This window comes from Desmodus rotundus, chromosome 7 (assembly GCF_022682495.2).
Source record: "Desmodus rotundus isolate HL8 chromosome 7, HLdesRot8A.1, whole genome shotgun sequence".
NCBI classification, from domain to species: Eukaryota; Metazoa; Chordata; class Mammalia; order Chiroptera; family Phyllostomidae; genus Desmodus; species Desmodus rotundus.
The window spans coordinates 135,203,779-135,216,313 of NC_071393.1; the positions used below are offsets into that span (position 1 = coordinate 135,203,779).

Consider the following 12,535-nt stretch of genomic DNA (forward strand, 5'->3'; position numbering starts at 1 on the left):
GTGGCCCCGGAGGCAGGGCCATGGGTGAGAAGGGGAAGGTGCCGCCAAGCAGAGGAGGGTACAAAGGCCAAGAAATGGCATTCAGCCCGTCACTCAGCCAGAGACACAGTGCAGGTGTGTGTGTGCACAAGCGTGAGGGTGTGCGAGAGTGAGCATGAGAGTCTGCAGGAGGGTTCACCATGTAACTTCCCTCTACAGACCCTCGCTGAGCCCCCCGGGCCCTCCAGGCCTGTACGAGACTCCTGGGAGGCCCGGTCCCAACCTCACAGAGCCTCAGGCTAACTGAAGAGACAGAAACCAACAATGCAGAAAGGCCAGGAGGTGGGGAATCCAAGGTGGGAAGTCAGGGAGGACTTCCTGGAGGAGGTGTTGGGAGCCAGGTGGGAAGGGCCTCAGGGATGGAAAGAATGACAGGTGTGTAGCCTTGGCAGTCAGAACATCCTGGTGGATCTGGGCAGTGGCAGCAAAGTCCATGGGGCCGGAAGGGGCAGGCAGGGGTGCAAGGCGAGGCTGGAAGGAGGCCCTTCACGCAATTCATGCTTTACCTTGAAGGCCCTGGGGAGGGGATGCAGAAAAGTGCCCAACAGTGAGCAGAATAAGTGCCTCTGTCCAGGGTGGCTGTCCCTAACTGCGGCCTGATCCCCCAAAGGAAGGTGCTGGGTTCCAGCCAGTCCAGGCCAGAGCCCTGCTCTCTCCTCCCCCTGATGCCCGATCCCCTCCCTCTGGGAAGGAGGGACTTAGGGCTGCCAAGCTCAGCGGTGAGAACAGCCCCTCACCTTGTCACCAGAGCAGAGCTGAGCTCTTGACTCTTTATGACCCTCTTCCCAGAGAAAGTGCTGGAGTCCTCTCACACCCCCAGGGTTTGCCCCCTGACCCAGACAAGAGTCCTCCTCGCAGATCTAGAAAGCTCGAAGGAGTACTCTCCAGTCTCCCATGGACTGTGTGGGCTCAGGAAGGACCCCTTGAGGGGAAGTCCCACTAGTGGCAGGAATGGGCTGACTGCTGGCTTCCCAGGGGCTGCAAACCCAGCGCGGCCACACAGGGAACCAGAGAGCACCCTGCTCGAACTCGCCTTCGCAGGGAGTGTGGGGCAGGACCGGCCGCGGGACTCTCTGGAGGAGAAAGAACCAGAGAGGCCTCATGCGCTTGTTCCTTCCGGAGACAGGGACTCATTCCCGGCCTGCAGTGAGCCTGCTCCACAGGACAGAACTGGTGGCGTGGGGCCCGCCTGGAGCCCACGTTCAGGTGGGGGCAATAATCACATACAGACAAACTCTGGATGGCAACAATCAACAAATTAATGTTGAACAGTAAAAATCGCTATGAAGAACCACAAGGTCAGCGTGGCAGCCGTCCGTGGCTCTGGAGTGGACCGGCCCAAACCTAGTGGCTTAAAGCCACCAACGTTCTCACCCCTTCTCGAAGTCCCGGAGCCTGACTGGGCTCTGGGGGGTGGTCCCCGCCCACGGCCCCTCAGGCAGTGGCAGTCCAGTGGGAGTGAGGCTGCTGTCACCCCAAAAGCTCCTGTACTCACAGTTCTGGTGGCAATGGCCAGGTGCCAGCTGGGAGCATCCTGGGCCTATGGCCCAGATCCCAGTTGGGTCCCTGCGTGTGACCGGGGCTTCATCCTCGTGTGTCAGCTGAGCTCCAAGAGCAAAGGTCCCAAAAGCACAAGGCCAAAGTCAGGGGCGTTTCTACGACACAAGGAGCCACGGAGCATCACTTCTGCACACTCCGTCCACGTGGTCACAGAAGCTTGTGGGCTGGCGGGGAGGGGCCACAGATATACACTGCTCGATCGATGGAAGGCCCGCCAAAGCCACAATGCGGGGACAGGCCACCTCGTGGCTGCCGTCTTTGCAAACAGTGCCAGGGCAAGGGGTGACAGAAAGATCAGGCAGCAGCCCCGGAGACCAGACAGACCCTAGAACAGAGACAGGCTCCTGCCCCATGGGAACCCCGGGGATGATGCTGGGTATCAGCGAACGGCGAGGATGGTTGGTCCCATCGTGAGGACCCCTGAGGAGGAAATTTCAGTGTATCCCCAGCCCAAATGACACACAAAAATAACTTACCAGGGGGCGGAAGACCTGCATGTGGAACGGGAACTGTTGCAGCTTCCAGAGGGCCACGTAGAGGAATAGGTCCAGGCCACGATGAGATCCCGCCGCACACCCACTGGGAGGGCTGCTAGGAAAAAAAAGAGAAGAGCAGAAGGTAACAAGTGTTGGCAAGGATGTGGGGAAACGGCACCTTGGCCCCCTGGTGGGAACATGAACGGGAGCAGCCGCTGTGGAAGAGAGTCTGACAGGTCCTCGAAAAGCTTCACATAGAATTACCAAATGACCCAGTGATCCCACCTCTGGGCATAAACCCAGAAGACCTGAGAACGGGTCCTCAGGAGACATTTGCGCACCGTCAGCCCGGCAGCATTGTCCGCAGTCGCCAAAAGGTGGAAGCCACCCAGGGGTCTGCCGATGGATGAACAGCTGAGCGAAACAGGATACATATGAAACCAGGATGTTACTCATCCTAAAGAAGGAAGGAGAGTCGCATACTGCACCTGCCACAACCTGGTGGGCCTCGGGGACGTTACAGAAGCCAGTCTTGAAAGGGAGTCACTGTCCTACCCCACTTCTGTGAGGTCCCTGCAGTGGTAGGACTCACAGAGAGGTGAGGAGAGGGCGGTGCTGGGGCTGGGGGAGGGGCGGGAGCTGGTGTCTCATGGGGACAGAGTTTCGGGTTTGCAGGACAAAGAGCCCTGAGGGTGGATGGTGGTGGATGCACATTGATGTCCATTTAATGGCTGAAATGATGCATTTTATGTTATACGTATTTTATCATGATTTTAAAATACATACACACAATTTACAGTAGCCAAGTACTGGAAGCAACCTAAGTGCCCATCAGCAAATGAGTGGATCAAAGAACTATGGTACATTTACACAGTGGAATACTACACAGCAGAGAGAAAGAAGGAGCTTATGCCCTTTGCAACAGCATGGATGGAACTGGAGAGCATTATGCTAAGTGAAATAAGCCAGACAGTGAGGGACAAATACCATATGATCTCACCTTTAACTGGAACATAATCAACAGAACAAAAAAGCAAACAAAATATAACCAGAGACATTGAAGTTAAGAACAATCTAACAATAGCCAGGGGACAGTGAGGAGAGGGGATTACAGGAACTACTATAAAGGACACATGGACAAAATCAAGGGGGAGGGTGGTGGTGGGGGAGGAACGGGGGTTCTGCTGGGGTGGGGTGGAGGGATGGGGAGAAAAGGCATACAACTGTAATTGAATAACAATAAAATTTTTTTAATGGGAATGTGGAAAAAAATACATACACAAGTGTTTTAAAAAGGGTGTCTCTGTCGTTCTAGGCTACGGGAAATTTTCTTATTTAAAGAAGAAAGGCACACCTAAAGGAGATATTGCTAGATGACAACATTGGTATTTTTTTCTATAACCAAAGAAGTCGTGAGCACAGCCTGCCGGCCTGTGGCTGGCATTTCTGCCCTCTGGCCCCTGCCACCCACCGGCCTGCCCAGGGCTCCGCCTCTGAACCCTCTTCTTTGGGCTCCGTGGGAGAAGCCTGGTGGGCCAGAGGGGAGCCCCCAGAGCCCTGGGCAGGGTGCCATGGGGTGGGCACCTGTGCCTAAGACCACAGCTCCTGCCGGGGGCTTTCTCCACCCAACCCCCTTGTGTCCCGTCCAGCAGCTCTCTCTCCGCTCGCCCTTCAGGGCCTAGAGGGGTGCTGGCCCACATCACCCGCCCAAGCGCTGCACAGGCCCTCGTTGGTTTCTCTGCACCCCAGCAAATAGCCCCTTTATTAAATGCTCCTCAAACGTTCCCTGTGAGAGGGCCGGTGGCTTCCTGCTGGCGCCCAGCTGTTCAACAAGGACCAAACAGAGGTTTGTGGCTCGTGCAAGGAGCCTGAACACGCAGGACAGAGATGAGCAAAGAACGGGCACCAGCCACTGCCCGACATGGAAGCGAGGACAGCAGGGGACACGTGAGTCCACCCACCTCTTGTGGTGGGCAGACAAACGGCCCCCAGAATGCCCACATCCTAATCCCCAGACCCTGTGCACCTATGTCCCCTCACGTGGCAAAGGGACTCTGCAGACGTGACAAAGTCGAGGACTTGAGAAAAGGGATGAGCCCGGACTTCCCGAGGGCCCAGGGTCAGCACAATGTCACCCTAAGAGGGAGGCGGGGGTAGGGCGAGGGCGGGGGCAGAGGAAAGAGAGATTTGATGATGCTCTGCTGCTGACTTTGGAGGAGGGAGGGGCCACAAGCCAAGGAGCTCAGGAGTCCCCGCAAGCTGGAAAGGGAAGGAAAAAAAGGATTCCCTTGAGCCCCCAGAAGGAGCGCAGCCCTGCCACATCCAGACTGCGCCTGGGGAGACCTGTGTCAGACGTCTGGCCCCCTGGACCGTGAGAGGACATATTTGTTTCGCTGAAGCCACGCAGTTGTGGTAATTCGTCACAACCAGAGTAGGAATTGATGACACGTTCACTAGGTACCAGAGGAACTTGAACTCAAACAGCGATGCTGTGCCCCTTCCCTCCATGTAAGGGGGTCTGCTGTGGACCACCTCTGCCCTGTGAGCGCGGACTTGAGTTCTGGGGACCGCAGCAGCATTGTAAGACCCGCAGGAGCTCACACACAGACCTCACGGGAGCCACGCCCAGCCCCACGGCCCAGGGTGTCCCCAGCCCTCACAGTCGCCTCTGGTGTGCCCCCCACTCTGGCTCTGGGCCACCGTTCACAGCTTTAACCAGCAGAGGGACAGTCTGGGGTGTCTGGGGCCACACCCGTGGGTGGCCTGGCAGCATCTGCTTTCGTGTGGAGGGGGGTCCGGAGCTGCCACGTAAGGGTCAGGCTGCTCTGCAGGGGGAGGGAGGAGGCCTGGCCATCCCAGTGCCCCAGGCTGCCCTCTGACCACACCAGAGCGTCTACCCGAGGCCCATCAGCCCCCAGAAGCAGAGAAGTAATAAGACCTTCCAGCAACCTGGCTTGGGCCCCCTGCTGTGCAGCAGTCAGGAAGGAGACACTGGGTGGGGACCCCAGGAGCACAGGGAGGGCCCCAGCTGGTGAGCACTGTGAGGGCCGGTGGCAGGGGTGGCGGTGGGAGAACCGTGGGGCACGGGCCCCCTCCCACCGCTGGAATGAGAGCCGCAGACCTGCGCGTCCCACAGGGACCAAGCTCAGGCACAGGTGTGCCTGTTCTCCCTGAACATCCAGGTGAGATGCATTCACCTCGACAGGAAGGTCAGTGGCTGCCGGGGGCGGGGGAGGGGGGTGATGACAGTGTCACAGGAGGAGGTGCCCTTGGGGGCAAGGGAAATGTTTTGGAAGCAGACAGAGGTGGTGGCAGCACAACGCCGCCCATGTGCTAAATGCCACTCGAGCTCACACTTTCACACGGTTAATTTTGTGTTGTGTGCATTTTCCTCGGTACAGGAGAATTACGTGGCATGAACAGTCAGTTGGCAGAAAGATGGGCACAAAGCGAAAGGGCACAAATTATCTCAAACGCATTTGCAGGCACTCACACACAGACTCGGCGAGAACCTAGTATCAGGTGCAGGGAGGCCGAATGCGCCCCCGAAAGGTGTCTCCTCCGGGCAGCGGCGCGGGGAGCGGCATGTTTGGAAGAGGGGGGAGGGCTCCAGCCGTAGCTAATGCTGATTTCATGTTCAGAAACCAAAAGCAAATGTTGCTATATGCGTCAAATCTGGGTAGTGGCTGGTCACAGTTCTGTTTTTCTCTCTACTCTTCGGTATGCTTGAAATATTTCATAATTTAACATGAAAAAGAGCACACTCACCCTGTCCTACCCCACTTCCCTCCCAAAACGGGAGAAAAAATGTCCTCAGCTCTTGGGGGCCCCTCCCGGCTCTGCCCAAAGGGAAAGAGTTCTGGGGCTCAGGACTCCGCTGGACTCTGGGCTGGGACGAGCAGTGGCGGGGTCAGGGAGGACAGCGTGAAAGACCATAGGCCCTGCACAGCACCCAGCCCATCCACATGGGCTCTGGGTGGGAAGTTCAGGTCTGGCAGTTCCAGTCTCCCCAACCGTGGGCTCCGCCCGGGCAGCGGGCTGTGCTGCCTGCCCCTCTTCATGCCTCAGGGCTGATGGAGCTAGTGCCTGAAAAAGGCCTAGGAGCCCAGTAACCAAAGACTGGTGGCCATAGTTCTAGATGTCACCATTATTGAGCAAGGGGCCTGGGCTGGGCTGGGCTCCCAACCTTTTGCTGCCACTAACGTCAGAGTGGCTGGTGAGCCCCTTACTTCCCCGGACTGCAGTCCCACCTGTGCAAGAGGTGGGTTGGCAGCCCGGAGCCAGAGGGGCGCATGTTGCCACCCAGAGCCCCTCTTAAGGCCATGAGCCCTTGTCCCCACCCCAGCACCCTGCTTCCTGGACTGGAGCCCCAGGAGGCCCTGGCCCCTTCCCTTAACACATGCCCCTCACCCGGCATCCTGCAGCCTGGGGCACACCCGTGGCAGCTCCTCGGGCGCCTGGTCTCCAGATCACAGCCTGCCCGGCCTGGGGAATAACAGACCAGGTCATAGACAAGCCTGCGGCCGGCCCTGGTCAGCAAACAGCCACCGAGCCCTGGAGGATGGGATGGGATGGAACTCGGGGCTATGCAGCCCAAGCCCAGCTCTCTGCCCTTCTGAGGGAAGGAAAAACATTGTCCCCACCACACAGGCTCTGGCCCAGACTGGCCTGTGCCTACCACTTAGGAACCATGTGACCAAGGACCCGCCACTGCCTCCCTGCGCCTCAGTAGACTTGTTTGTTAAAGGAAACGTTCTATTTGTTAAAAAATATATATTATTTGTAAAAATTTATTTTATTTGTGAAAAATAGTGATAGTAGTAGACCTACAGTATGGGTCACTGTGAGGACTGATGGAGCCGAAACGGGAGGCTCATTCAGTGGCGCCTGGACGCACGGCGCACAGGGCAGAGGTCACGGGACAGAGGCTGGCTGTCACCGCTGTTGTGCCGCTCGGACCACCGCCCACGGCGACCCTTCCCCTCACTCCAAATAAATCCCCCAGCTCCTCAGTGAGACCCAATTTGAACCATATGGCCCAGGTCTAAAAGCTTCCAGATGTCAGAAGCGTTTGCAACTGCCGTGACACATCTAGAAAATAAATCATTTACAGAAGGAATTTTTTTTACCGCCTTTCATTCCCCCAGATATTGCACAGGCCACTTGAGAAGGAAAAGCATACGGCGGGTGTCAGCAAATAATTCTTAGAGTTATAAATAGCCTTGGGATGCCTGAGCAGAAAGGGGCTTGGAGACATTTCTCTCCAAGCCCCTCAGCTTACAGGGGGCCGCGCTAGCCTGCGAGCAGAGGGACAGGGCACCCAGCCCCCCACTCCTGGCCCCTGTGGCCCCCAGCGCGCCAGAGGCAGAGGCAGCACCACTCCTAAGAGAATGTCCACAGATGAGCTGGTTTTTCTCACACAGCAGGGAAGTTCAAGGCAGCCAGTGAGCGTGATGGAAGTGGAGACAGCATTCTCCACAATGCTGGTGGGCTTCTAAGAGGAGGTGTGGCTGGCGTTCTCTCCCCTCGCTCAGCTCGTGCAGGAACAAAGGAGTCTTCTTTACATTCCACCTCTGTTTCCACGGCCATACTTGTCAGTTTTCATGGAGGAATGTCCCTCCTACCAAATGCACAAGGTCCAGGCCAGGAAGGTGGGAGCAGTGAAGCGTTTCTCTGGCGCCTTTCATTTGTAACCCCTCGGGGTCAGCCCGCTCCTGGCCCAAGGCTGGGCGCTGGCCGCCTGCCGAGCCGATTGAGGGGAGCTCGTGTGGAGGATCCCTTAGATGCAGACACACAGAGAGATGGGCCACTGCAGGGTGGCTTTGCCCCATAGGACCATCAGGGAACACTTCTGGGAGACGTGGAAATAGGATGGCACTAAGGGGGGCACTTGGGCAGGGCGGGGGTTGCGGGGAGTGCGCAGCTGGTAGCTCAGAGCTATGGCTGAGGCAATCAGGGTGAACCTACACTCTCCTACAGTAGCTGTGTGGCCCGAAGCAAGTAACTGCCCCTGTCTGTGCTTTGATTTCTTCCCTGGGAAGCGGGGTGGACAGAGGCACCGAGCTACTAAGGTGGCTGTGAGTACTGGGTGGGAGAGAAAATGCCAGAACAGAGCAAATGCCCCTGCAGTGCTCCCCGCCCCGCTGCTGTGGAGAGTGCCTCCGAGCCAGGTCGCCAGGCAGCTAAAGGGGTTTTTAGCAAAACCTGTTAGTAGGTTCGTTCTGGCCACAGTCAGGGAAGGCAGGTGGCAGGTGGTGGCCGTCTGTGGCAGGTGAGGGGCATCTGCACAGAGGCCCACGTGCTTAGCCATGACTAAGACCGAGTCAGGGAGAGCCAGGACTCCCAGAGAAGTGTGGTAAGTGGGGTGAGATTTACAGGGTCCATGGAGAAGGGGGCCCCCAGGACCCCTGGGCTGGCCCACCAGTGGGGGAGGGGGTCTGGGCCCTCCCAGAGCTGACTCCACAGACCTGGGCCGCCCGGTCTGCAGCCCCACCCGTACGCCACCCCAGAACAGCCTTGCCCTGTGGCCTGGGTGACCTCTGTACACTGTGGCTTCTCGTGTTCGAGAAGTTCAGGAACAGCTCTGGGCTGCCTGTGGCCTGCGGAGGGCTCTGTTCTGTGGACGTACGCAGATCTGAGACATGTGGAGTTCAAAGCCCTACAGAAGTTTCTGTTTAGTAGAGAGCAGACCCTGCTCAAGAAGGCAGAATCGACACGGAGACCCACACACACGCACCGCACATGCGCCCTCACACGCCCACACGCGCAGCTCTGGGCTCTCACGCTCAGTGAGAGTTACAGACCCGGAAGGTCCCCTCCCGCAGGTGCCACCAGGGGAGACATCGCACAGGCTGGGGGGAGCTGTTCCAACAGAACTGGGTGTGAAGAGCGCCCCCACGAGTGTGTGATGCTGAGACCCTGGAGCCCCATTTCCTAACGTCATAACAGCACGGTTGGATTCCTCACACCAAATGTCTGCCCGAGGGTTTTCCCTGCTGTGCCCCCAGCCTGAGATGGGTTTGCTCCTGTGACCTCCCGAACGATCCCTGATTTCTGTTCACTGTCCTGGAACCTCCTCCTGGAATCGGAAGCTTGGGCCTGAAGGACGGGAGGGGTGGGATCTGCCAGGACACGCCATCTCTGTCCCTCACCCTCTGCTCCCCTCCTCTCGCTCTTCACCAACTTCTGGTGGAGAGGCTGGGGGACATCTGGTGACGTCATCAGGCCCTGAGCTGGTAAACCCAGAGCTCACCAGCCCTCTCTGAGAACTGCCAGGACTCGGGCCTTCTCCTACTGGAGAGGGAAACGCTGGACTTCCTTGGAAGAGCCACACCAGGTCTGAACACTGCTCTCCAGACCAGATGGCTTGGCTAAGGAACCCAACATCCAAAATCTACCACTCACTCATTCATCCACCCACCCACCCACCCACCCACTCATCCATTTATTCGTCTCTCTCATCATCCGGCCACCCATCCATCTATCCACTCACCCACCCATCCACCCACTCATCCATCTATCCACCCAGTTCAACAATCCAATGGAGTGTAGCGGGGAAGACCACAGCTCAACAAATATTGCGATGACCCCCTCACTCTGGGCTGGGCTCTAGGACTCACAGGATTAACAAAACCAATGTGGTGACTCCCCTTATTCAAGCCTTCAGATGTCACTCAACCTCTTGGTCTCTCCTGGAGAGGGGGCGGGAGGAGCTGCAGTTTTTCGGGTCTGCCAGTTTCAGCATCTGTGAAGTTCTGTAAGTCAGTATGGAAGTAGGATTCCTTTTACATAATTTACACATCTTAGGGGCCCCATCTGGGCAGCAAAACCCCTTCTTCACACAGGTTGTGGGGTGGAGCTCATGCGCAGCCCCCACTCCCAAGTGAGAAATGTTTTTATACGTTCTGGAAGTGAGAGAGAGAGTTGTCAAAAGATTATGAACTCAGCTGGTAAATTGTGAAGTCTCAGTGCTTCCTGGTGCTACAGGAAACAAGACAGCTGCCATCAATTAGGGCTGTTTCTGCCCGAGTCATGGCTGACTCCGACTCAAACGGCCTTCCGAGGGTCGGTCAGGAGGAGGGGGGCTCCAGGTGCCATGGGAGCACCCCAGGCATGGGGGTTCCTGGAGGAACCAGGTACTTTCCCTGATCCTGCACTCTCATCCTCAGAGCAGGCGACAAGGTGTCCCTCCCAGCCCTGACAATGCCCAAGGAAGAAGATGAAGAGAAGGAAGCATCTCTTCCCAAGGTATCTCAGGAGGGAGAAAATTTCCCAGAAGCCCCCAGCAGAAAGGGGTCACATGACTTTCCAAAACCAATCACCTGCCAGAGGGATTCGGGGACAGTGATGACTGACATACTGGAAGGAAGGATGGATTTGGGGGTCACTGTTAGAGACACCTCAGAGAAATCTACTGCTGCCACACCCCAATAATCTGCATCTACATTTTAACTGACCACACAGGAGGTGGACGTGGTCTTGGTTTTGTCCAGCACCCTTCTCCCTCCTCCCTAATGACGCATTTTTCCTGTAGGAAAGGCACCTGGTATGGCTCAGGATGGCTGGCCCCAGCCAGCCACAGGCCCTGGCCTTCCTGTGTCCTGGGGACTCGCTCTGTGGGCCATTGGAAGATCTCTCCTCAGAGACCATAACAAAAACAGAGTCTAAAGGCCTTCTTGTCCCTTCTGGGCAGAGAGGCAAGACAGAGGCAAGCAGGAAGGTGGAAGCGGGACAAAGGGAGTGAGCTCCTGGAGTCAGCTATGCCTGAAGCTGCACAGGGACTTCCCAGTATGGAAGCCATTTTTTGCTTAAACTAGTCTGAATAGTGTTTCTGTTGTTTGCAAGAGTCTGTCTGATGTGTGGTGGCTATGCTTGCTCAGCCGAAGGACATTTGTTGAGTGCCTGCTGCATGCCAAGGCCCACACCAGGCACCGTGACAGACAGAGGAGCGAGACCCACTTGGCCACATCCAAACAATCGCCATCCTTTCCTCTCTCGAGGGAAGCATCTTACAGGGGCTTCAATGGAAGACCTTGGGCATTCTTTTGCAGGCATTAAGGAGTTCAAAAATGGGCCTGGAGGAGGTAGAGGCCGAGGCCTGGGGCGTGGGCGGAGTTCAGAAGAACCGTGGGGACCGTCTGGTTTGGGGGTGAGGGCTGGGCTCAGAATGGGGCTGCTGCAGGTGATGGGCACTGGCTGTCTCCCCGAACGAAGGCTGGAAGATAATCTTCCGGAGATCCACCCTCCCACTGAAACCGTGCTCCACTGCTGATCTCAGCTCGTGCGAAGGCCCCCGGGCTCGATGGGCACAGGGCCACACCAAGCACCCGTCCTGCCTGCATGATGAGCTGCGGAGAACACCCTGCATGTGTCGTGGGGCTTGGTTCGGGGCACTGGTGCTCAGCTTCCTACAAACGCTTGGGGCTACGAGGGGCCAGGCAGGATCTGGGGGCAGCAGAGCTGAGCGATCAAGGGCAGCTCGCTGTCTGAGGCACGGGGTCAGGAGGTGGCACTGGAAGGTGAACTGCTGGCCAGTTGACTTGGTGGGGCAGGGGGTGTACAGGGGGAGGTGTTGACGAAGGCGGGGGTGGGGGGCAGGAGAGAAGAGACTGTTTTGGGGGAATGGAAGTAGGAAGTATGTCGGCAGCAGAGAGGTCGCAGGGAGCCGAGGCAGGCGCCGTGGTGCCATGTGCTGGGGCCCAAGGCAGGACATCTGTGACCGCTGTCCCCAGTCCCCTCCCGCAGGCAGTGTGGTCAGCAGGGACCGGCAGCTGCTGTGCCTCCGTCCCCTGGCCCAACCCAGGGGCAGCAGGGAAGCTGTCAGGCCAGCCTCCCAGCTGGACCTCTTCCTCCGTCCAAACACACCTCCTCCTCCCCGCCCCTCCCCACACACAGGCATCATCCCGATAACCATCCTGCAGCCACGTACACTCAGCATCGACTTCTGGACAAGCCCACCTGGGACAAGTGGCACCTGGCATGGGCCGGGGCACAGGGAGGAGGGTCGCTCAGTGCCCGACCAGCACCGAGGCCCCAGGGCCAGTGGCAGGGGCAGGCTGGCTCGGGCATTACAGCCGTCACCAGAGGGGCAAGCCCCAAAGCCTCGGGACGGGTAGAAGACTGGGGGTGGGGGGAGTGGCATGGTGGGAGGCAAGCTCTGAGCATGCATTGATCACGCATTTGAGACACGTGGAGGACACAGGAGACACGAGGACAGCAGAAATGGTGGCTGTTGCTAAGCACCACGGTGCTCCACAGCAAGGTGACAACAGCTGCTGGTGAGTAACAGGCGACGGGAAGCCCGAAGGGCCTCTCTGAAGCAGCTATGTCCTACAAGGGCAGCACAGAAAGCACAGATCAAGCCCAGGACCCAGCAGTCTGCCTGGCCCACGTTCTGGGAAGACTAAACACCCAGCCAGGGCGATGTGTTCTGCCCAAGCTGGGAAAACAGAGACCCTGGC

At 57.7% G+C, this 12,535-nt stretch overlaps 1 long non-coding RNA gene across 2 annotated transcripts in view; it reads right to left on the reverse strand.

Moving 5' to 3' along the window:
* Positions 1-353: 353 nt before the first annotated feature.
* Positions 354-12,535, reverse strand: part of LOC139441078 (uncharacterized) — a 67,127-nt gene continuing 54,945 nt past the window's right edge. Inside the window, exons 3-6 of one of the 2 annotated variants that reach the window (XR_011651475.1) lie at positions 2,076-2,187; positions 1,535-1,694; positions 1,073-1,275; positions 354-555 (exon numbers count right to left, since the gene is read on the reverse strand). This is a non-coding gene — a long non-coding RNA (uncharacterized lncRNA). Of the gene's footprint in view, positions 556-1,072; positions 1,276-1,534; positions 1,695-2,075; positions 2,191-12,535 lie in introns of both variants that reach the window. The other variant, XR_011651474.1, reaches the window with a different exon arrangement.